The sequence below is a fragment of the Aegilops tauschii genome, chromosome 2 (genome assembly GCF_002575655.3).
Source record: "Aegilops tauschii subsp. strangulata cultivar AL8/78 chromosome 2, Aet v6.0, whole genome shotgun sequence".
Lineage (NCBI taxonomy): Eukaryota > Viridiplantae > Streptophyta > Magnoliopsida > Poales > Poaceae > Aegilops > Aegilops tauschii.
Genome location: NC_053036.3, coordinates 55,562,685 through 55,588,203, shown reverse-complemented (window position 1 = coordinate 55,588,203; position 25,519 = coordinate 55,562,685).

Sequence of the window (25,519 nt, the reverse complement as noted above, 5' to 3'; positions counted from 1 at the left end):
TTTAGTTTCAACACTAATCCCGAAAGTATAGGGAGTGTGCGATGATGATCATATCAATCTTGGAACTACTTCCAACACACATCGTCACCTCATCTTTTACTAGTCTCTGTTTATTCTGCTACTCCCGTTTTCGAGTTACTACTCTTTAGCAACTGATCCAGTATCAAATACTGAGGGGTTGCTATAAACACTAGTAAGTACACATCAATAACATGTATATCCAATATACCTTTGTTCACTTTGCCATCTTTCTTATCCACCAAATACTTGGGGTAGTTCCGCTTCCAGTGACCAGTCCCTTTGCAGTAGAAGCACTTAGTCTCAGGCTTAGGTACAGTCTTGGGCTTCTTCACTTGAGTAGCAACTTGCTTGCCGTTCTTTTGAAGTTCCCCTTCTTCCCTTTGCCCTTTTCTTGAAACTAGTGGTCTTGTCAACCATCAACACTTGAAGTGGTCTCGTCAACCATCAACACTTGATGTTTTTCTTGATTTCTACCTTCGTCGATTTCAGCATCACGAAGAGCTCGGGAATTACTTTCGTCGTCCCTTGCATACTATAGTTCATCACGAAGTTCTACTAACTTGGTGATGGTGACTAGAGAATTCTGTCAATCACTATTTTATCTGGAAGATTAACTCCCACTTGATTCAAGCGATTGTAGTACCCAGACAATCTGAGCACATGCTCACTAGTTGAGCGATTCTCCTCCATCTTTTAGCTATAGAACTTGTTGGAGACTTCATATCTCTCAACTCGGGTATTTGCTTGAAATATTAACTTCAACTCCTGGAACATCTTATATGGTCCATGACGTTCAAAACGTCTTTGAAGTCCCGATTCTAAGCCGTTAAGCATGGTGCACTAAACTATCAAGTAGTCATCATATTGAGCTAGCCAAACGTTCACAACGTCTGCATCTGCTCCTGCAATAGGTCTGTCACCTAGCGGTGCATCAAGGACATAATTTTTTATGTGCAGCAATGAGTATAATCCTCAGATCACGGATCCAATCCGCATCTTTGCTACTAACATCTTTCAACATAATTTTTCTCTAGGAACATATCAAAAATAAACACAGGGAAGCAACAACGCGAGCTATTGATCTACAACATAATTTGCAAAATACTATCAGGACTAAGTTCATGATAAATTTAAGTTCAATTAATAATATTACTTAAGAACTCCCACTTAGATAGACATCCCTCTAATCATCTAAGTGATTACGTGATCCAAAGCAACTAAACCATGTCCGATTAACACGTGAGATGGAGTAGTTTCAATGGTGAACATCACTATGTTGATCATATCTACTATATGATTCACGCTCGACCTTTCGGTCTCTATGTTCCGAGGCCATATCTGTATATGCTAGGCTCGTCAAGTTTAACCTGAGTATTCCGCGTGTGCAACTGTTTTGCACTCGTTGTATTTGAACGTAGAGCCTATCACACCCGATTAACACGTGGTGTCTCAGCACGAAGAACTTTTGCAACGGTGCATACTTAGGGAGAACACTTTTATCTTGAAATTTTAGTGAGAGATCATCTTATAATGCTACCGTCAGTCAAAGCAAGATAAGATGCATAAAGGATTAACATCACATGCAATCAATATAAGTGATATGATATGGCCATCATCATCGTGTGCTTGTGATCTCCATCTCCGAAGCACCGTGCTCGTGATCTCCATCTCCGAAGCACCGTCATGATCAGCATCGTCACCGGTTCGACACCTTGATCTCCATCGTAGTATCGTTGTCGTCTCGCCAACTTATTTCTTTTACGACTATCGCCACCGCTTAGTGATAAAGTAAAACTATTACATGGCGATTGCATCTCATACAATAAAGCGACAACCATATGGCTCCTGCCAGTTGCCGATAACTCGGTTACAAAACATGATCATCTCATACAACACATTATATCACATCATGTCTTGACCATATCACATCACAACATGCCCTGCAAAAACAAGTTAGACGTCCTCTACTTTGTTGTTGCATGTTTTACGTGGCTGCTACGGGCTTAGCAAGAACCGTTCTTACCTACGCATCAAAACCACAACGATAGTTTGTCAAGTTGGTGTTGTTTTAACCTTCGCAAGGACCGGGCGTAGCCACACTCGGTTCAACTAAAGTGAGAGAGACAGACACCCGCCAGTCACCTTTAAGCAACGAGTGCTCCGAACGGTGAAACCAGTCTCGCGTAAGCGTACGCGTAATGTCGGTCCGGGCCGCTTCATCTCACAATACCGCTGAACCAAAGTATGACATGCTGGTAAGCAGTATGACTTATATCGCCCACAACTCACTTGTGTTCTACTCGTGCATAGCATCAACACATAAAACCAGGCTCGGATGCCACTGTTGGGGAACGTAGTAATTTCAAAAAAATTCCTTCGCACACGCAAGATCATGGTGATGCATAGCAACGAGAGGGGAGAGTGTTGTCCACGTACCCTCGTAGACCGACAGCGGAAGCGTTATCACAACGCGGTTGATGTAGTCGTACGTCTTCACGATCCGACCGATCAAGTACCGAACGTACGGCACCTCCGAGTTCTACACACGTTCAGCTCGATGACGTCCCTCGAACTCCGATCCAGCCGAGTGTTGAGGGAGAGTTTCGTCAGCACGACGGCGTGGTGATGATGGTGATGTTCCACCGACGCAGGGCTTCGCCTAAGCTCCGCAACGGTATTATCGAGGTGTAATATGGTGGAGGGGGGCACCGCACACGGCTAAGAGATCTCAAGGATCAATTGTTGTGTCTCTGGGGTGCCCCCTGCCCCCGTATATAAAGGAGTAAGGGAGGAGGAGGCCGGCCCTAGGAGGGGGCGCACCAAGTGTGGAGTCCTACTAGGACTCCCTAGTCCTAGTAGGATTCCACCTCCCATATGGAATAGGAAAAGAGGAAGGGAAAAAGAGAAGGAAGGAAGGGAGCGCCCCCCCTTCCCTAGTCCAATTCGGACCAGACCAAGGGGAGGGGTGCGGCCACCCTTGAGGCCCTTTTCCTTCTTTCCCGTATGGCCCAATAAGGCCCAATACGTATTCCCGTAACTCTCCGGTACTCCGAAAAATACCCGAATCACTCGGAACCTTTCCGAAGTCCGAATATAGTCGTCCAATATATTGATCTTTACGTCTCGACCATTTCGAGACTCCTCGTCATGTCCCCGATCTCATCCGGGACTCCAAACTCCTTCGGTACATCAAAACTCAATAAAACTGTCATCGTAACGTTAAGCGTGCGGATCCTACGGGTTCGAGAACTATGTAGACATGACCGAGACACGTCTCCGGTCAATAACCAATAGCGGGACCTGGATGCCCATATTGGCTCCCACATATTCTACGAAGATCTTTATCGGTCAGACCGCATAACAACATATGTTGTTCCCTTTGTCACCGGTATGTTACTTGCCCGAGATTTGATCGTCGGTATCTCGATACCTAGTTCAATCTCGTTACCGGCAAGTCTCTTTACTCGTTCCGTAACACATCATCCCGCAACTAACTCATTAGTCACAATGCTTGCAAGGCTTATAGTGATGTGCATTACCGAGTGGGCCCAGAGATACCTCTCCGACAATTGGAGTGACAAATCCTAATCTCGAAATACGCCAACCCAACAAGTACCTTTGGAGACACCTGTAGAGCACCTTTATAATCACCCATTTACGTTGTGACGTTTGGTAGCACACAAAGTGTTCCTCCGGTAAACGGGAGTTGCATAATCTCATAGTCATAGGAACATGTATAAGTTATGAAGAAAGCAATAGCAACATACTAAACGATCGAGTGCTAAGCTAACGGAATGGGTCAAGTCAATCACGTCATTCTCCTAATGAGGTGATCTCGTTAATCAAATAACAACTTATGTCTATGGTTAGGAAACATAACCATCTTTGATTAACGAGCTAGTCAAGTAGAGGCATACTAGTGACACTCTGTTTGTCTATATATTCACACATGTATTATGTTTCCGGTTAATACAATTCTAGCATGAATAATAAACATTTATCATTATACAAGGAAATAAATAATACTTTATTATTGCCTCTAGGGCATATTTCCTTCAGGCGGGTCCCTCCAGGCGCCCTCGCGAGGTTGGTCCTGCCAGCGGTCCTCACGAGGCCTGTCGCGCCACTCCCGGCGCGGGCCACGGTCGTCCCAGCGTCCACCTCCACGTCCTCCTCTGCGGCCGTAGCCCCGGTCGTTGCGCTCGGGGCATCGACCGTAGCGTCCTTCCCGTATGGCTCTGAGCTCTTGGCAGTCGTTGGTGCTGTGGGTGTTCAGGTTGTGGAAGGCGCAGAACGCCGGCTGTTCTTGGAAGGCTCGGGCTGATCTCTGCCCCGCTTGGTGTCGGGCTCCGCTGCGAGCACAGCTGCCTCCTTGCGCTTCACGTCCTTGGCCTTGGTTTTCTTCTCCTCCGCGCCCACGGCTGGCAGCTCAAGGAGAGAGAGGCGCCCCTCCTCAGCTCTTGCGCACTTGGTCGGCAGGTTGAACAGCTCCTGAGATGTGCAGAGCTCCTCGTGGATAGCGAGCTCTTCCTTCATCTTGACGTCGCGGACGCCGTCAGAAAACGCGGAGATGATGGCCTCGTCCGTGACCTTGGGGATCTTGAGGCGGGTGCTGTTAAAGCGCTGGATGTACTTCTGGAGGGTCTCTCCTGGTTGCTGCTTGATGCGGCGTACATCACCCGCGGCAGGTGGGCGGTCACGGGTGCCCTGGAAGTTGGCGACGAAGCGGTCGCGCATCTCGTCCCTGGAGGAGATCGAGCCGTGCTGCAGGTTCAGGAGCCAGGAGCGAGCCCCATCCTTGAGAGCCATGGGAAACCAGTTCACCATGACCTTCTCGTCACCGTTGACTGCTTCGATGCTCAGCTCATAGAGCTGCAGGAACTCCGCGGGGTCGGTGGTGCCGTCGTAGCGAGGAGGCAGATCTGGCTTGAACTTGCCTGGCCAGGAGACGCTACGCAGCTCAGGGGTGAAGGCGCGGCAACCGGCCGTGGTTGCCGGGGCCCGCTTCAGAGGTGGAGCTTGGTCTTGACGAGGTCCGCGCTGCGCCGCCGCGGGCGACGTGCGGTCTTGACGAGGTGGCGCGGGGAGCGTAGGTGCAGCTTCTCGCGGCCTCGGGATTTCTTGGCAGCTTCTCTCTTCGCGCGTGGGCACCGGGCGCGGCGGGTCACGCCGCGGTGCCGCGCGCCTTGGTGCCAAGGCGCCGTCTTGGGGCAGAGGTGGTGGAGGCACGCCATGAGCCCCGTCTCCCGCGGCTGGTTGAGGGGGAGGCAGAGAGTGGGACGGCGTCGGAGAGCCCCCTGCGGCGCGGATGAGCTCGGCGACGCGGTCGAGCCACTCGTTGTAGAGGTCGTCGACAGGGCGGTAGCGCAGGAGCTCGTTCGACGCGAGGAGCGCGGCCCATGCCTCCATGGGAGCGCGGTGCGCGTGAGACGAAGAACCGGCAGGGGTCAGTGATGGAGTAGCGGTGCGGCCGTCCTGCCGCACCTAAGGATGCAGCGAGGACGCCTGCTGCTCGTTCCCCGCCAGGCCGGTGGCAGCGTTGGTGGCGGGAGACGGAGAACGACGAGGTGGCCCACCAACGGGAGCCGTCTGAGCGACGCGGGCGGTGAGGGCAGCCCGACGCTCAGCTCGAGCACGGCGAGCGTCCGTCATGGAGACGACGGAGCGACGGAGCGACGAACTGATGGAAGGGAAGCAACGACGCATCTCTACCTGGCGCGCCAAATGTCGGATGTGGGGTTCCGGCAAACCCTTAAGGTTCGAACACTGGGGTGCGCGCGAAGTCTTTCCCTCCTTCCGATCTACGCCCTAGCTCACTAAGATCCCGCGGACGAACACGACGAACTCGCAATGCAGAAAGACGCGAGGCTCGGGCCAGCGTTGTGGTGTAATACCCTACTCCAATATGGTGGTGGTGGATTGCCTCTTGGGCTGATGATGAACGGTACAAGGGAAGAACAGCCTCCTGAGGTTGAGGTGTTCTTGTGCGTACGAGCTTGTGCGCGTCTCTGGATCCAATGGCTACTACTATGGTGGCTAGACCTATTTATAGAGGCCCTGGTCCTCTTCCCAAATATTGAGCGGGAAGGGAGCCAACAACGGCGGGCAAATTTGAAGGGGGATAGCTAGTACAAGCTATCCTGACAAAAGCGGTCTTCGCCTGCGAAAAGCTCTGGTGGTGACGCCGTCTTGGGCTCCACGATGACCTCCGTCTTGCTGTCCTTCTGGTCTTGGTCTCGTTGCACCAATATAGCAACCTCTGCCTAATGCCTCGGTACTCTTCGCCAGCGCTGGCCTCTTTAGCACCAAAGAGGAAATAAGGACGCTGTGCGCGCTGGCGCCCGCCTGGTGCCGTTCGTCATGGCTCACGTCACGAGAGCCTCGTGAGGTTTGCCCCGCTTTGATATCTCCGCTCCTCGTGACCCTGCCTGGCTAGGCTACTCCAGAGGAGGTCTTGCATCATCTGCCTCGCGAGGCTTGGACCCTCGCGAGGGTCTTGGATGCCTTGTTGATGAAGATGGGCCGTACGGCCTGCTGGCTTAGCCACGTTGTGGGCCGCAGGCAGGCAAGTCTGGGGACCCCCGTTCCCAGAACGCCGACATTCATTTCCGTGATGAAACTGCTAGAATTGCCAAACCTTGTGCTAAAGATAAACATAGACCTGTGGTAGGCATGCCTGTTATTTTTGTTAAAATAGGAGATCATTGTTATCATGGCTTATGTGACATGGGTGCTAATGCTAGTGCAATACCTATTGACTTATACAAATAAATTATGCATGATATTGCACCTACTGAGTTAGAAGATATTGATGTCACAATTAAACTTGCCAATAGAGATACTATTTCACCAATGGGAATTGTTAGAGATGTTGAAGTCTTGTGTGGGAAAACTAAATATCCTGCTGATTTTCTTGTTCTTGGTTCCCCACAAGATAGCTTTTGTCCCATTATATTTGGTAGACCCTTCTTGAACACAGTTAATGCTAGGATAGACTGCGAAAAGGATGTTGTTACTATTGGCTTGGGTGATATGTCTCATGAGTTTAATTTCTCCAAATTTCGTAGACAACACCGTGAAGAGGAATTGCCTAGTAAGGATGAAATTATTGGTCTTGCTTCTATTGCCGTACCTCCTAGTGATCCTTTAGAACCATATTTGCTAGATCATGAAAATGATATGTTTATGAATGAAAGAAGGGAAATAGATGAAGTATTCTTTAAACAGGAACCTATCCTGAAACACAATTTGCCTGTTGAAATCCTAGGGGATCCTCCTCCACCCAAGGGTGATCCCGTGTTTGAGCTTAAACCATTGCCTGATACTCTTAAATACGCTTATCTTGATGAAAAGAAGATATATCCTGTTATTATTAGTGCTAACCTTTCAGAGCATGAAGAAGAGAGATTATTGAAAACTCTGAAGAAGCACCGTGCTGCTATTGGATATACTCTTGATGATCTTAAGGGCATTAGTCCCACTCTATGCCAACACAAAATAAATTTGGAGAAAGATGCCAAACCAGTTCATGATCACCAACGACGGCTGAATCCTAAGATGAAAGAAGTGGTAAGAAAGGAAATATTGAAGCTCCTTGAGGCAGGTATTATTTATCCCGTTGCTGATAGTCAGTGGGTAAGTCCTGTCCATTGTGTTCCTAAGAAAGGAGGTATTACTGTCGTTCCTAATGATAAAGATGAATTGATCCCGCAAAGAATTATTACAGGTTATAGGATGGTAATTGATTTCCGCAAATTAAATAAAGCCACTAAAAAGGATCATTACCCCTTACCTTTTATCGATCATATGCTAGAAAGATTATCCAAACATACACATTTTTGCTTTCTAGATGGTTATTCTGGTTTCTCTCAAATACCTGTGTCAGCCGATGATCAATCAAAGACCACTTTTACTTGTCCTTTCGGTACTTTTTCTTATAGACGTATGCCTTTTGGTTTATGTAATGCACCTGCTACCTTTCAAAGATGCATGATGGCTATATTCTCTGACTTTTGTGAAAAGATTTGTGAGGTTTTCATGGACTATTTCTCCGTTTATGGATCCTCTTTTGATGATTGCTTGAGCACCTTGATCGAGTTTTGCAGAGATGTGAAGAAACTAATCTTGTCTTGAATTGGGAGAAGTGCCACTTTATGGTTAATGAAGGTATTGTCTTGGGGCATAAAGTTTCTGAAAGAGTTATTGAAGTTGATAAAGCCAAGGTTGATGCTATTGAAAAGATGCCATGTCCCAAGGACATCAAAGGTATAAGAAGTTTCCTTGGTCATGCCGGTTTTTATAGGAGGTTCATTAAGGACTTCTCAAAAATTTCTCGGCCTCTGACTAATTTATTACAAAAAGATATACCATTTGTCTTTGATGATGACTGTGTAGAAGCATTTCAAATACTTAAGAAAGCATTGATCTCTGCACCTATTGTTCAGCCACCTGATTGGAATTTACCTTTTGAAATTATGTGTGATGCTAGTGATTATGCTGTAGGTGCTGTTCTAGGGCAAAGAGTTGATAAGAAATTAAATGTTATCCAATATGCTAGCAAAACTCTAGACAATGCTCAAAGAAATTATGCTACTACTGAAAAAGAAATCTTAGAAGTTGTATTTGCTTGTGATAAGTTCAGACCTTATATTGTTGATTCTAAAGTAACTATTCACATTGATCATGCTGCTATTAAATATCTTATGGAAAAGAAAGATGCTAAACCTAGACTTATTAGATGGGTTCTCTTGCTACAAGAATTTGATTTGCATATTATTGATAGAAAGGGAGCTGAGAACCCCGTTGCACACAACTTGTCTAGGTTAGAAAATGTTCTTGATGACCCACTACCTATTGATGATAGCTTTCCTGATGAACAATTAAATGTCATAAATGTTTCTCGTACTGCTTCATGGTATGCTGATTATGCTAATTACATCGTTGCTAAATTTATACCACCTAGTTTCACATACCAGCAAAAGAAAAAGTTTTTCTATGATTTGAGACATTACTTTTGGGATGACCCACATCTTTATAAAGGAGTAGATGGTGTTATTAGACGTTGTGTACCTGAGCATGAACAGGAACAGATCCTACGCAAGTGTCACTCCGAGGCTTATAGAGGACACCACGCTGGAGATAGAACTGCACATAAGGTATTGCAATCCGGTTTTTATTGGCCTACTCTCTTCAAGGATGCTCGTAAGTTTGTCTTGTCTTGTGATGAATGTCAAAGAATTGGTAATATTAGTAGACGTCAAGAAATGCCTATGAATTATTCACTTGTTATTGAACCATTTGATGTTTGGGGCTTTGATTATATGGGACCTTTTCCTGCCTCCAATGGATACGCACACATTTTAGTTGCTGTTGATTACGTTACTAACTGGGTAGAAGCTATTCCAACTAGTAGTGCTGATCATAACACTTCTATTAAAATGCTTAAAGAAGTTATTTTTCCGCGGTTTGGAGTCCCTAGATATTTAATGACTGATGGTGGTTCACACTTTATTCATGGTGCTCTCCGAAAAATGCTTGCTAAATATGATGTTAATCATAGAATTGCATCTCCTTATCACCCACAGTCTAGTGGTCAAGTAGAATTGAGTAACAGAGAGCTCAAATTAATTTTGCAAAACACTGTTAACAGATCTAGAATGAATTCGTCCAAGAAACTTGATGATGCATTATGGGCCTATAGAACTGCATATAAAAATCCTATGGGTATGTCTCCGTATAAAATGGTTTATGGAAAAGCATGTCACTTACCTCTCGAACTAGAACATAAGGCTTATTGGGCTATTAAGGAGCTCAACTACGATTTCAAACTTGCCGGTGAGAAGAGGTTATTTGACATTAGCTCACTTGATGAATGGAGAACCCAAGCCTATGAGAATGTCAAGTTGTTTAAAGAAAAAGTTAAAAGATGGCATGACAAAAGAATACAAAAGCGTGAGTTTAATGTAGGTGATTATGTGTTGCTATACAACTCTCGTTTAAGATTTTTTGCAGGAAAACTTCTCTCTAAATGGGAAAGCCCTTACGTTATCGAGGAGGTCTATTGTTCCGGTGCCATAAAAATCAACAACTTCGAAGGCACGAATCCGAAGGTGGTGAACGGTCAAAGAATCAAACACTATATCTCAGGTAATCCTATAAATGTTGAAACCAATGTTATTGAAACCGTAACCCCGGAGGAATACATAAGGGACACTTTCCGGAACGTTTCAGACTCCGAAAAGGAATAGGTATGTGGTACGGTAAGTAAACCGACTCCAAAACAGTTCTAAAGGTAATCTTTATCCGTTTTGGAATATTTAGAAAAATAGAAAAATAAGAAGCAGTCCGGGAAGGACACGAGGGCTCCACGAGGGTGGAGGGCGCGCCCTACCCCCTGGGTGCGCCCCCCTACCTCGTGGGCACCTCGTGTGCTCTCCGAACTCCGTTTTCTTGCACGTTACGTATTTTGGTCGGTAAAAATTCATTATATATTCTCCCGAAAGTTTTGACCTCCGTATCACGCAAATATCTCCTGTCTTTGATTCGAGCTGTTTCTCTGACAGATCTAAATCATCATGACGTCTCCAAGCGCCCCCAAGGACAAGTTCTTCGAGAAGGTCATCAACCCCTACCTCACGGAGGTGCTGCAACACCCTCAAACCATTGAGATGCGTGATGGGTTGCTGCCCATCCGCGATGTTGAGGGACCACGGAGGACCGGAAGCGTGGAGACAAGGCTTGAAGCAATGGAGCAACAAGTTTTCAAGTGCCAGGAGATGGTGGAGCGTGGACTTGACTCCAATCACATAATGATCACGGAGTTCACCAACAACCACAAGCTGGATGCCAAGGACATTGGGGAGGCCATCTTCAAGCTCCACGAGAAAATCGAGCACCTCCAAGCCCAAATCTATGACCTGCAAACCCAAAACTGTGAGTATGAATATAGATTCAAAAGGATGAGTTTGGCTGCAGATTTAAGGATCCCGGAGACTCGATCATCCTTCTATGATGGTGAGCCTATGCCTTGGAAGATGGACGACAAGCCTACATCATCAACAATCCCTTCACCAGCAAAGGAGATATAATCACATGGGTATGGGCACTCCCCTTGGCAACTGCCAAGCTTGGGGGAGATGCCCCGGTATCGTATCACCACCACATCTCCCATCTTTATCGTTTTTCTTAGTTTGATCCTATTAGTAGTATCTTGATCTAGTAGAATAAAGTTTTGGTATGATCTAATTTTGAGTTTTGCTTTATGATCCCTCTATGTAATCGAGGCCGTGAGCTATATATATAATAAAGATTAGTGTTGAGTCAAGGGCTTGATTATTTTGCTATGATCTTGAGGGAATAAAAGAAAGAGAAAAGAATAAAAAGAAACAAAAAGATCATATTGATCTTATGGAGAGTAATGACTTCACATAGAAAGAGTATGATGACTAAAAATTGTTGGGAGTTGGCAAACATAGCTTTGGTCATTGTTGCAATTAATAGGAAGTAATAAAGAAAGAGAGGTTTCACATATAAATATACTATCTTGGACATCTTTTATGATTGGGAGCACTCATTAAAATATGACATGCTAAAGAGTTGATGTTGGACAAGGAAGACAACGTAATGGGTTATGTTTTCTTATATCTGAGATAAAGTATATTGTCATGGATCATCCAACATGTTGAGCTTGCCTTTCCCCCTCATGCTAGCCAAATTCTTTGCACCAAGTAGAGATACTACTTGTGTTTCCAAAAACCCTTAAACTAGTTTTGCCATGAGAGTCCACCATACCTACCTATGGATTGAGTAAGATCCTTCAAGTAAGTTGTCATCAGTGCAAGCAATAAAAATTGCTCTCTAAATATGTATGATTGATTGGTGTGGAGGAAATAAGCTTTATACGATCTTGTGATGTGGAAGAAATAAAAGCGACGGACTGCATAATAAAGGTTCATATCACAAGTGGCAATATAAAGTGACGTTCTTTCGCATTAAGATTTTGTGCATCCAAACCTGAAAGCACATGGCAACCTCTACTTCCCTCTGCGAAGGGCCTATCTTTTATGTTTATCTTCTACTTTATGCAAGAGTCATGGTGATCTTCACCTTTCCTTTTTACATTTTATCCTTTGGCAAGCATAGTGTGTTGGAAAGATCCTGATAGATATATCTAATTGGATGTAAGTTAGCATGAACTATTATTGTTGACATTACCCTTGAGGTAAAAGGTTGGGAGGCGAAACTATAAGCCCCTATCTTTCTCTGTGTCTGGTTAAAACTCCGTAACCACAAGTATTGCGTGAGTGTTAGCAATTATGAAAGACTAAATGATAGTTGAGTATGTGGACTTGCTAGAAAGCTCTGACATAGACTCTTTCTGATGTTATGATAAATTGCAATTGCCTCAATGACTGAGATTATAGTTTGTTAGTTCTCAATAAAGTTTCTGATTCATACTTTGCATTGTGAATAGATTATTCCTTGAGCATAAGAAATCATATGACAATATCCATATATGTTGCTATTATGAGAATAATCATGATGCCCTCATGTCCGTATTTTATTTTATCGACACCTCTACCTCTTAACTTGTGCACATATTTATCGTTATCGGCTTCCGCTTGAGGACAAGCGAGGTCTAAGCTTGGGGGAGTTGATACGTCCATTTTGCATCATGCTTTTATATCGATATTTATTGTATTATGGGCTGTTATTACACATTATGTCACAATACTTATGCCTATTCTCTCTTATTTTACAAGGTTTACATAAGGAGGGAGAATGCCGGCAGCTGGAATTCTAGGCTGGAAAAGGAGCAAATATTAGAGACCTATTCTGCACAACTCCAAAAGTCCTGAAACTCCAGGAAAGTTATTTTTGGAAATAATAAAAAATACGAGCGGAAGAAATACGTCAGGGGGGGCTCCACCTGTCCACGAGGGTGGGGGCGCGCCCTACCCCCCTGGGCGCGCCCCCTGCCTCGAGGGCCCCCTGTTGGCCCTCCGGTGCCCATCTTCTGCTATATGAAGTCTTTCCGAAGAAAAATCATAAGCAAGATTTTGGGACGAGACTCCGCCGCCACGAGGCGGAACCAATCTAGGGCTCCGGCAGAGCTGTTCTGCCGGGGACACTTCCCTCCGGGAGGGGGAAATCATCGCCATCATCATCACCAACGCTCCTCTCATCGGGAGAGGGCAATCTCCATCAACATCTTCACCAGCACCATCTCCTCTCAAACCCTAGTTCATCTCTTGTATCCAATTCTTGTCTCTAAGTCTGGGATTGGTACCTGTAGGTTGCTAGTAGTGTTGATTACTCCTTGTAGTTGATGCTAGTTGGTTTATTTGGTGGAAGATCATATGTTCAGATCCTTTATGCATATTAATACTCCTCTGATTATGAACATGAATATGCTTTGTGAGTAGTTACGTTTGTTCCTGAGGACATGGGAGAAGTCTTGCTATTAGTAGTCATGTGAATTTGGTATTCGTTCGATATTTTGATGAGATGTATGTTATGTATCCTCTAGTGGTGTTATGTGAACGTCGACTACATAACACTTCACCATTATTTGGGCCTAGAGGAAGGCATTGGGAAGTAATAAGTAGATGATGGGTTGCTAGAGTGACAGAAGCTTAAACCCTAGTTTATGCGTTGCTTCGTAAGGGGCTGACTTGGATCCATATGTTTCATGCTATGGTTAGGTTTACCTTAATACTTTTGTTGTAGTTGCGGATGCTTGCAATAGAGGTTAATCATAAGTGGGATGCTTGTCCAAGTAAGGGAAGCACCCAAGCACCTCTCCACCCACATATCAAATTATCAAAGTACCGAACGCGAATCATATGAACGTGATGAAAACTAGCTTGACGATAATTCCCATGTGTCCTCGGGAGCGCTTTTCTCTATATAAGAGTTTGTCCAGGCTTGTCCTTTGCTACAAAAAGGATTGGGCCACCTTGCTGCACTTTATTTACTTTTGTTACTTGTTTCTCGTTACCAATTATTCTATCACAAAACTATCTGTTACCTATAATTTCAGTGCTTGCAGAGAATACCTTGCTGAAAACCGCTTATCATTTCCTTCTGCTCCTCGTTGGGTTCGACACTCTTACTTATCGAAAGGACTACGATAGGTCCCCTATACTTGTTGGTCACCAATTCCCTCTCTGACCTTTTGGTGTAGCTCATTGTGTAGGTTCCTTTCTCTCCGTTCCTCTAACTCATTCCGTAGATCCTTTTCCTGCTCAGCCCTTGCACCAGTGTGTGATTTTTGTGGGCTGATAACCTCATCGTGCTCATTCCCTTTATGCTTCACCCCACCAGTGTGGGAGTCAGACGAGGGTGTGTACTCCTTATACAGGGATCGGCGCGTTGGGAGGTCTCTGACAAAACCCTGCCCTTTCGAGCCATTTTCTCCTCCGCTTGAAATTGAGCTTTCCTTGCTAAAACCCTTGCTTGAGCCCCCCATCCACAGCTTTCTTTCATGGGGACCCGATGAGGACCTACCTGGTGAAGCACGAAGCCACTCTCCCCATTGAGACAGCAGATCAACTGGGGGGTCACATCGCCCATCAACATACACAAGTCTTCCACAGTCAAAGCAAAAAAGAGGAACCTTCTCATAAGCAAAATCAAACCAAGTTTTCTCTTCATCATCTGGCTTCTTCTTTAGGTAAAAACCACGAACCAACGGATCCTGCACTGCAATTTTGGTCCTCACCCTGAGCTCCGTGCCTCTCGCCAGACCATCTTCCCCAACATCCACTTTAACTACTCTCCCCAGCCAATTTCCTAGGGCCTCTCCAAACTCCTTGGTCCTCTTGTCCAAAGGTAGATCATCTACTCTTACCCAGACGTCAATTGTGTCAAAAATCATCTCAGACGGCCTGGTCACACCATCATAGTCCTTCAACACCACCACGTCGAAATCGAACTGCCATGGGCCATTATGCAGGGCATGCTTCTAGTCACCCTCACTACCAAACCTCATCATGAAGATATTGCCACCCAAATCCTTAAACTGGGCTTCTCGATGGAGTCCCCATGCCCTCTGCTTAGCTCTTTCAAAAGCATGTTTGTTCAAGGGTCGCGGCGAAAACGATTTCCCCACGACTGCCCACTTCACGTCCTGCTTCTTCCTTGGCCCCGGCTCATTGAAAACGAAACCGGTCGCCTCCTTTTCAGTCAGCGCCAGTCCCCCCATCTTCGCTGACAGGGTCGCGGCCTCCTCCGACGCCTTGCCGTCAGCCGGGGACTCCGAAGATCCCTTCTTCGCGGATACGTCCTGCCCTGTCGTTGCCGACGCAGCCTTTTTCGTCGGAGTCGCCGCCTGTGAGGGAGTCCTCCCTCCCTTGCTCGAAGAAGATGCCATGGGCCTCGCCTTCGAGAAGGAACACCCGTGACGTAGCCAGCCGAGATCACAGCACCGTCACCGCGATTCCGCTGCCCGGAGATCACCACCACCCTACTTTCAAACCCTAACCCTAGGCGCCGCCTCCCGATCGCCTCGCGATCCCCTCTCGGTCGCCCCTTAGAGAAAGAAACGTGGTGTACCCGCCTTTTCAATGAAACATGATGGTTGGATACTTTTTTTGAGGATGATTGTTGGATCATCCCTCCCGCGAGCGCACCTGCGAGGAAGCTTCCTACTAATTAAAATGGTGCCCACAGAGAGTAGTACGTACGAACAAACAATCTGAAAAAGCACATACATAATGGCAAGTTACTTGTTGTGTTGGTTGGATTGCTAATTACACCCTCTAAACTGCCAAAACGTCTTACATTTAGGATGTGTTTGGTTGGTCGCATTAGCCTCAGCCAGGCCTGAGCGGGAAGAAAAAGGCCCGTTTGGTTACCCACATTAACTATTGGGCCTGCATAGCACGAAGATTAAAGCACCTCTGGGCCTGCATCCCTGGGAACGCCCAAGCCAGTCATTTTTCCTCAGCCAGGCCCGAGCGATGCAACCCCAGGCACGGGGGCGTGGGTGCGGTCCCGAGACGTCACGTTGTTTCCAGACGCGTCATCATAAATTACCCTCACCTCCCCCTCCTCACCGCTCTCTCCCCTCTTCCCCACTCACACCGGCGGCGGCAACGGTGGCGACCACCTGAGCTCTACTGCGAATCGATCGAAGACGGCGGCAGCAACCACCGGAGCGATTGCAGACCTCCACATCGGCCATGGCGTTAAGACCTCGTCCTCTCTCTACATTCACTGCTTTTGGCTCGGGCTAGATTCGATTAGAGCACGCCATTGAAGAGTTAGGGGGATTGAACACATCGCGGGGGAGGGGAGGGGGTTCGATTAGAGCACATCAATCGATTATGCATCTGCGGCTCATAGGTTATTTTTTGATTACATCGGGGGTGGGGATTGGATTGTCTAGTCGCGGCGACCCTGGAGTCGCGTCGAGCGATGGGGGCGTAGTCATCTTCTTTTCTTCCTCATCATCTTCGTCAAGAACGATGGGTCTTGCACGGTCGCCTGCCGCTGGCGCCCTAGCCACCATCTGCACGTCGTCGTTGTCGGACTCCGGCGACCCGAACGTACTACTCCAGTACGGCGAGGCACGCTGGTCTTGAGGCGCCTTGTACTGACTGTACTTGGCCCATCTTGCCCGTTGTCGACCGTCGCCAGAGTCTGCCTGATTCATGGCCCAGCGCAGGATGTCCACTGACATCGCGCCCTTGGCTGGGTCCGAAACCAGTGTCTTCAGCTTGTCCGGCGTAGCCTTCTTGAGCACAGCATCAGCCTCCTTGTGCATGTCATCGATGCTGCTAAAGTTCGAGCACACTTCCATGCTGGTTTGCTCGAACTTCTTGCGGTCACCGAGCGAGCACCTGATACGTCTCCAATGTATCTATAATTTTTGATTCTTCCATGCTGTTTTATTATCAATTTTGGATGTTTTATAATCATTTTATAGTCATTTTATATCTTTTTTTGGTACTAACCTATTGACATAGTGCCAAGTGCCAGTTGCTGTTTTTTCCATATTTTTTACATCGCAGGAAATCAATATCAAACGGAATCCAAATGCCACAAAACTTTACGGAGTTTTTTTCTGGACCAGAAGGAAGATGTTGGGCCATGGTTGCACCTGGGGGATTCCCGAGGAGGGGACGGCCCACCAAGGCGCGCCAGGAGGCCCAGGCGCGCCCTGGTGGGTTGTGCCCACCTCGGGTGCCCCCCGGACCGCCTCTTTGCTCTATAAATACCCCAATATTCCAGAAACCCTAAGAGCATCGACGAAATATTCATCCAGCCGTCGCAGAGTCCAGAACCACCAGATCCAATCTAGACACCATCATGGAGGGGTTCACCAGTTCCATTGGTTCCTCTCCGATGATGCGTGAGTAGTTCTTTGTAGACCTTCGGGTCCATAGTTAGTAGCTAGATGGCTTTCTCTCTCTCGCTGAATTCTCAATACAATGGTATCTTGGAGATCCATATGATGTAACTCTTTTTGCGGTGTGTTTGTTGGGATCTGATGAACTTCGAGTTTATGATCAGTTATATCTTTTTATATCCATGAAAGTTATTTGAGTTTCTTTGATCTGTTATATGCATGATCTCTTATAGCCTCGTATTTCTTCTCCAATATTTGGGTTTTGTTTGGCCAACTTGATCTATTTATCTTGCAATGGGAAGAGGTGCCCGGTAGTGGGTTCGATCTTACGGTGCTTGATCCCAGTGAAAGAAAGGGAACCGACACGTATGTATCGTTGCTACTAAGGATAAAAAGATGGGATCTATATCTACGCAATAGATAAACGGGTCTTGTCTACATCATGCCATCGTTCTTATTGCATTACTCCGTTTTTCCATTAACTTAATACACTAGATGCATGCTGGATAGCGGTCGATGTGTGGAGTAATAGTAGTAGATGTAGGCAGGAGTCGGTCTACTAATCTTGGACGTGATGCCTATGTAACGATCATTGCCTGGATATCGTCATAATTATTCAAAGTTCTATCAATTACCCAACAGTAATTTGTTTATCCACCGTTTGCTATTTTTTCTTGAGAGAAGCCACTAGTGAAACCTACGGGCCCCGGGTCTTCTTTCTCATATATTTGCCTTGCGATCTACTTTTGCTTTGCTTTTATTTTCAGATCTATTAAACCAAAAAATACAAAAATACCTTGCTGCAGTTTATTCTTATTTATTTTGTTTGGCGTTCGATCTATCAATCTACTAAATTTTCCTCACGTCCATTTTGCCTATCTTGAGGCGTCGTACCCCGGAAGGGATTGACAACCCCTTTAACACGTGGGGTTACGAGGATTTGTTATCTGTGTGTAGGGGTTGTTTACGTTGTGTTGCTTGGTTCTCCTACTGGTTCGATAACCTTGGTTTCATATCTGAGGGAAAGACCTACCACCGATGTGCTGCATCATCCCTTCCTCTTTGGGGAAATACCGACGTAGCTTCAAGCGACATCAGCACCCAAGGAAGAAGGCCCTCCATCCAATGCCCCAGGGGAAAGGTTTGGGGTTGGAGTTGGAGTTCATGGTGAGGGAGAGGTGGTGAAACATAGAGGTGGAAGAGGAGAGGTGGTGAAACAGAGAGGTGGAAGAGGAGAGGTGGTGAAACAGAGGGGGTTTGAGTGCGGTGCTGGGTTAGTGGGGTGGGTTAATATAGGAGAGCTAGGCCGATATGAATGAATGCTGACCATTGAACTGTGTGTTGTTCATAATGCAGATGGACAAGGGTAAGGATGTCATGCCACCATTGGAGAAGGGCAAGGAGGTTGCGCCTCCATTGGACGAAGTGCAAGTGCTGGATCACCCAAGCCCCAAGCGGAGGAACTATGGCCACTTCCATCAGGAGTCAGAACCAAAGCACTTCTGTAAAGTTATTCTTGCTCCTAAGCTGGAGAGTCTGCCATTGCCTCTAGACTTCACAAAGCAGTTCCCCGCTGTCGGTGTCAAAACCGGCAGACCTCGGGGTAGGGGGTCCCGAGCTGTGGATCTAGGATCGATGGGTAACAAGGGACGACGAACACAGTGTTTACCCAGGTTCAGGCCCTCTCGAAGAGGTAAAACCCTACGTCATGCTTGATTGTATTGATTGTATAATGTGGTTTACGGAGTGGATCTACCTCGAGATCAATATGAGCTAAACCCTAAGCTACGAGGGATCAAGATAGCTCTGTCCCTAATGACTAGAACCCTCGGCTTATATAGACACCGATGGGGCTAGGGTTACCGGAGATAGATTACAATAAGGAATAAAAAGAGATCTACCGCCTTCTTGACTTGGAGGACACACCACGGCTTCATAGATCTCCTGTCATAATACGGCTCTACCAGTCCGGCCCATGCACAATGGGTCGTCGCCCCGAGAACCCCTTAGTCCATGACTCCCTCACCCGCCATCCCTACAGAGTTCAAGAGCTACGCATGGAGGGTGACGGTGAGGGTAATCGACGACAGGGTCACCCTTGATCAGGGTTGGGCCACCTTCGCCGCCATTCACCAGATCATGATCGAGTACATGCTGATGTTGGAAATATGCCCTAGAGGCAATAATAAATGGTTATTATTATATTTCTTTGTTCATGGTAATTGTCTATGGTTCATGCTATAATTGTATTGTCCGGAAATCGTAATACATGTGTGAATACATAGACCACAACGTGTCCCTAGTAAGCCTCTAGTTGACTAGCTCGTTGATCAACAGATAGTCATGGTTTCCTGACTATGGACATTGGATGTCATTGATAACGGGATCACATCATTAGGAGAATGATGTGATGGACAAGACCCAATCCTAAGCATAGCATAAAAGATCGTGTAGTTTCGTTTGCTAGAGCTTTTCCAATGTCAAGTATCTTTTCCTTAGACCATGAGATCGTGCAACTCCCGGATACCGTAGGAGTGCTTTGGGTGTGCCAAACATCACAACGTAACTGGGTGACTATAAAGGTGCACTACGGGTATCTCCGAAAGTGTCTGTTGGGTTGGCACGGATCGAGACTGGGATTTGTCACTCCGTGTGACGAAGAGGTATCTCTGGGCCCACTCGGTAATGCATCATCATAATGAGCTCTATGTGACTAAGGCGTTAGTCACGGGATCATGCATTGTGGTACGAGTAAAGAGACTTGCCGGTAATGAGATTGAACAAGGTATTGGGATACCGACGATCAAATCTCGGGCAAGTAACATACCGATTGACAAAGGGAATTGCATACGGGATTGATTAAATCCTTGACACTGCGGTTCATCCGATGAGATCATCGTGGAACATGTGGGAGCCAACATGGGTATCCAGATCCCGCTGTTGGTTATTGACCGGAGAGGCTTCTCGGTCATGTCTGCATGTCTCCCGAACCCGTAGGGTCTACACACTTAAGGTTCGGTGACGCTAGGGTTGTAGAGATATGTGTATGCGGAAACCCAAAAGTTGTTCGGAGTCCCGGATGAGATCCCGGACGTCATGAGAGGTTCCGGAATGGTCCGGAGGTGAAGAATTATATATAGGAAGTCAAGTTTCGGCCACCGGGAAAGTTTCGGGGGTTACCGGTATTGTACCGGGACCACCGGAAGGGTCCCGGGGGTCCACCGGGTGGGCCACCTATCCCGGAGGGCCCCGTGGGCTGAAGTGGGAAGGGAACCAGCCCCTAGTGGGCTGGGCGCCCCCCCCCCCATGGGCCTCCCCCCATGCGCCTAGGGTTGGGAACCCTAGGGTGGGGGGGGGCTTCCCACTTGCCTTGGGGGGCAAGTCACCCCCCCTTGGCCGCCGCCCCCACCCTAGATGGGATCTTGGCCGGCGCCCCCCCCCCCCCTCCCAGGGGGCCTATATAAAGGGGGGAGGGAGGGCAGTAGCACAACAACAGCCTTGGGCGCCTCCCTCCTCCCCTGCAATACCTCTCCCTCTCGCAGAAGCTCGGCGAAGCCCTGCCGAGACCCGCTACATCCACCACCACGCCGTCGTGCTGCTGGATCTCCATTAACCTCTCCTTCACCCTTGCTGGATCAAGAAGGAGGAGACATCGCTGCACCGTACGTGTGTTGAACGCGGAGGTGCCGTCCGTTCGGCACTCGGTCATCGGTGATTTGGATCACGGCGAGTACGACTCCGTCATCCACGTTCATTGGAATGCTTCCGCTCGCGATCTACAAGGGTATGTAGATGCACTCATTTCCCCTCGTTGCTAGTATACTCCATAGATGCATCTTGGTGAGCGTAGGAAAATTTTAAATTATGCTACGATTCCCAACAGTGGCATCATGAGCCAGGTTTATGCGTAGTTACTATGCACGAGTAGAACACAAAGCAGTTGTGGGCGTTGAGTTTGCCAATTCTTCTTGCCCCTACTAGTCGTTTCTTGTTTCGGCGGCATTGTAGGATGAAGCGGCCCGGACCGACCTTACACGTACGCTTACGTGAGACAGGTTCCACCGATTGACATGCACTAGTTGCATAAGGTGGCTAGCGGGTGTCTGTCTCTCCTACTTTAGTCGGAACGGATTCGATGAAAAGGGTCCTTATGAAGGGTAAATAGAAATTGGCAAATCGCGTTGTGGTCATACGTAGGTAAGAAAACGTTCTTGCTAGAAACCTACAAACCACGTAAAACTTGCAACAACAATTAGAGGACGTCTAACTTGTTTTTGCAGCAAGTGCTATGTGATGTGATATGGCCAGAAGATGTGTTGAATGATATATGTGATGTATGAGATTGATCATATTCTTGTAATAGGAATCACGACTTGCATGTCGATGAGTATGACAACCGGCAGGAGCCATAGGAGTTGTCTTTATTATTTTGTATGACATGCGTGTCATTGAATAACGCCATGTAATTTACTTTACTTTGTTGCTAAACGCGTTAGCCATAGAAGTAGAAGTAATCATTGGCGTGACGACTTCATGAAGACACAATGATGGAGATCATGGTGTCATGCCGGTGACGAAGATGATCATGGTGCCCCGAAGATGGAGATCAAAGGAGCATAATGATATTGGCCATATCATGTCACTATTTGATTGCATGTGATGTTTATCATGTTTTTGCATCTTATTTGCTTAGAACGACGGTAGTAAGTAAGATGATCCCTTATAATAATTTCAAGAAAGTGTTCACCCTAACTGTGCACCGTTGCGAAGGTTCGTTGTTTCGAAGCACCACGTGATGATCGGGTGTGATAGATTCTAATGTTCGAATACAACGGGTGTTGACGAGCCTAGCATGTACAGACATGGCCTCAGAACACATGCAATACACTTAGGTTGACTTGATGAGCCTAGCATGTACAGACATGGCCTCGGAACACGGAGGACCGAAAGGTCGAGCATGAGTCGTATAGAAGATACGATCAACATGGAGATGTTCACCGATCTTGACTAGTCCGTCTCACGTGATGATCGGACACGGCCTAGTTAAACTCGGATCATGTTTCACTTAGATGACTAGAGGGATGTCTATCTGAGTGGGAGTTCATTAAATAATTTGATTAGATGAACTTAATTATCATGAACTTAGTCTAAAATCTTTACACTATGTCTTGTAGATCAAATGGCCAACGTTGTCCTCAATTTCAACGCGTTCCTAGAGAAAACCAAGCTGAAAGATGATGGCAGCAACTATACGGACTGGGTCCGGAACCTGAGGATCATCCTCATAGTAGCCAAGAAAGATTATGTCCTAGAAGCACCGCTAGGTGAAGCACCAATCCCACAAAACCAAGACGTTCTGAACGCTTGGCAGCAGCGTGCTGATAATTACTCCCTCGTTCAGTGTGGCATGCTTTACAGCCTAGAACCGGGTCTCCAAAAGCGTTTTGAGAAACATGGAGCATATGAGATGTTCGAGGAGCTAAAATTGGTTTTCCAAGCTCATGCCCGGGTCGAGAGATATGATGTCTCCGACAAGTTCTTCATCTGTAAAATGGAGGAGAACAGTTCTGTTAGTGAGCACATACTCAGAATGTCTGGGATGCATAACCGCTTGTCTCAGCTGGGAGTCAATCTCCCGGATGACGCGGTCATTGACAGAATCCTCCAGTCGCTTCCACCAAGCTACAAGAGCTTTGTGATGAACTTCAATATGCAAGGGATGGAAAAGACCATTCCTGAGGTGTATTCTATGTTGAAATCAGCGGAGGTGGAGATCAGAAAAGAACATCAAGTGTTGATGGTGAATAAAACCACTAAGTTCAAGAAGGGCAAGGGTAAGAAGAACTTCAAGAAGGACGGCAAGGGAGTTGCCGCGCCCGGTAAACCAGTTACTGGGAAGAAGTCAAAGAATGGACCCAAGCCCGAGACTGAGTGCTTTTATTGCAAGGGAATTGGTCACTGGAAGCGGAACTGCCCCAAATACTTAGCGGACAAGAAGAAGGCCGGCAACACCAAAGGTATATGTGATATACATGTAATTGATGTGTACCTTACCAGTACTCGTAGTAGCTCCTGGGTATTTGATACCGGTGCGGTTGCTCATATTTGTAACTCAAAACAGGAACTACGGAATAAACGGAGACTGGCGAAGGACGAGGTGACGATGCGCGTCGGGAATGGTTCCAAGGTCGATGTGATCGCCGTCGGCACGCTACCTCTGCATCTACCCACGGGATTAGTTTTAAACCTCAATAATTGTTATTTAGTTCCAGCTTTGAGCATGAACATTGTATCTGGATCTCGTTTAGTTCGAGATGGCTACTCATTTAAATCCGAGAATAATGGTTGTTCTATTTATTTGAGAGATGTTTTATGGTCATGCCCCGCGGGTCAATGGTTTATTTTTGATGAATCTCGAACGTGATGTTACACATGTTCATAGTGTGAATACCAAAAGATGTAAAGTTGATAACGATAGTCCCACATACTTGTGGCACTGCCACCTTGGTCACATTGGTGTCAAGCGCATAAAGAAGCTCCATGCAGATGGACTTTTGGAGTCTCTTGATTACGAATCATTTGACACGTGTGAACCATGCCTCATGGGTAAGATGACCAAGACTCCGTTCTCCGGAACAATGGAGCGAGCGACCAACTTATTGGAAATCATACATACCGATGTGTGTGGTCCAATGAGTGTTGAGGCTCGTGGAGGATATCGTTATGTTCTCACTCTCACTGATGATTTAAGTAGACATGGGTATGTCTACCTAATGAAACACAAGTCTGAAACCTTTGAAAAGTTCAAGGAATTTCAGAGTGAAGTTGAGAATCAACATGACAGGAAAATAAAATTCTTACGATCAGATCGTGGTGGAGAATACTTAAGTCACGAATTTGGTACACACTTAAGGAAATGTGGAATAGTTTCACAACTCACGCCGCCTGGAACACCTCAGAGAAATGGTGTGTCCGAACGTCGTAATCGCACTCTATTGGATATGGTGCGATCTATGATGTCTCTTACCGATTTACCGCTCTCATTTTGGGGCTATGCTTTAGAGACTGCCGCATTCACTTTAAATAGGGCTCCGTCGAAATCCGTTGAGAAGACACCGTATGAATTATGGCTTGGGAAGAAACCTAAGCTGTCGTTTCTAAAAGTTTGGGGATGCGATGCTTATGTCAAGAAACTTCAACCTGAAAAGCTCGAACCCAAGTCGGAAAAATGCGTCTTCATAGGATACCCTAAGGAAACTATTGGGTATACCTTCTACCTCAGATCCGAAGGCAAGATCTTCGTTGCAAAGAATGGGTCCTTTCTGGAGAAGGAGTTTCTCTCGAAAGAATTGAGTGGGAGGAAAGTGGAACTTGATGAGGTGATAGTCACCCCTTCCGAACCGGAAAGTAGCGCAGCGCGGGAAAATGTTCCTGTGGTGCCTACACCGACTGGGGAGGAAGTTAATGATGATGATCATGAAGCTTCAGATCAAGTTACTGAACTTCGTAGGTCCACAAGGACACGTTCCGCACCAGAGTGGTACGGCAACCCTGTCCTGGAAATCATGTTCTTAGACAACGGTGAACCTTCGAACTATGAAGAAGCGATGGCGGGCCCGGATTCCGACAAATGGCTAGAAGCCATGAAATCCGAGATAGGATCCATGTATGAAAATGAAGTATGGACTTTGACTGACTTGCCCGATGATCGGCAAGCCATAGAAAACAAATGGATCTTTAAGAAGAAGACGGACGCGGATGATAATGTGACCATCTATAAGGCTCGACTTGTCGCTAAGGGTTATCGACAAGTTCAAGGGGTTGACTACGATGAGACTTTCTCACCCGTAGCGAAGCTGAAGTCCGTCCGAATCATGTTAGCAATTGGCACATACTATGATTATGAGATATGGCAAATGGACGTCAAAACGGCATTCCTTAACGGCTTCCTTAAGGAAGAGTTGTATATGATGCAGCCGGAAGGATTTGTCGATCCTAAGAATGCTAACAAAGTATGCAAGCTCCAGTGCTCAATCTATGGGCTGGTGCAAGCATCTCGGAGTTGGAACATTCGCTTTGATGAGATGATCAAAGCGTTTGGGTTTACACAGACTTATGGAGAAGCCTGTGTTTACAAGAAAGTGA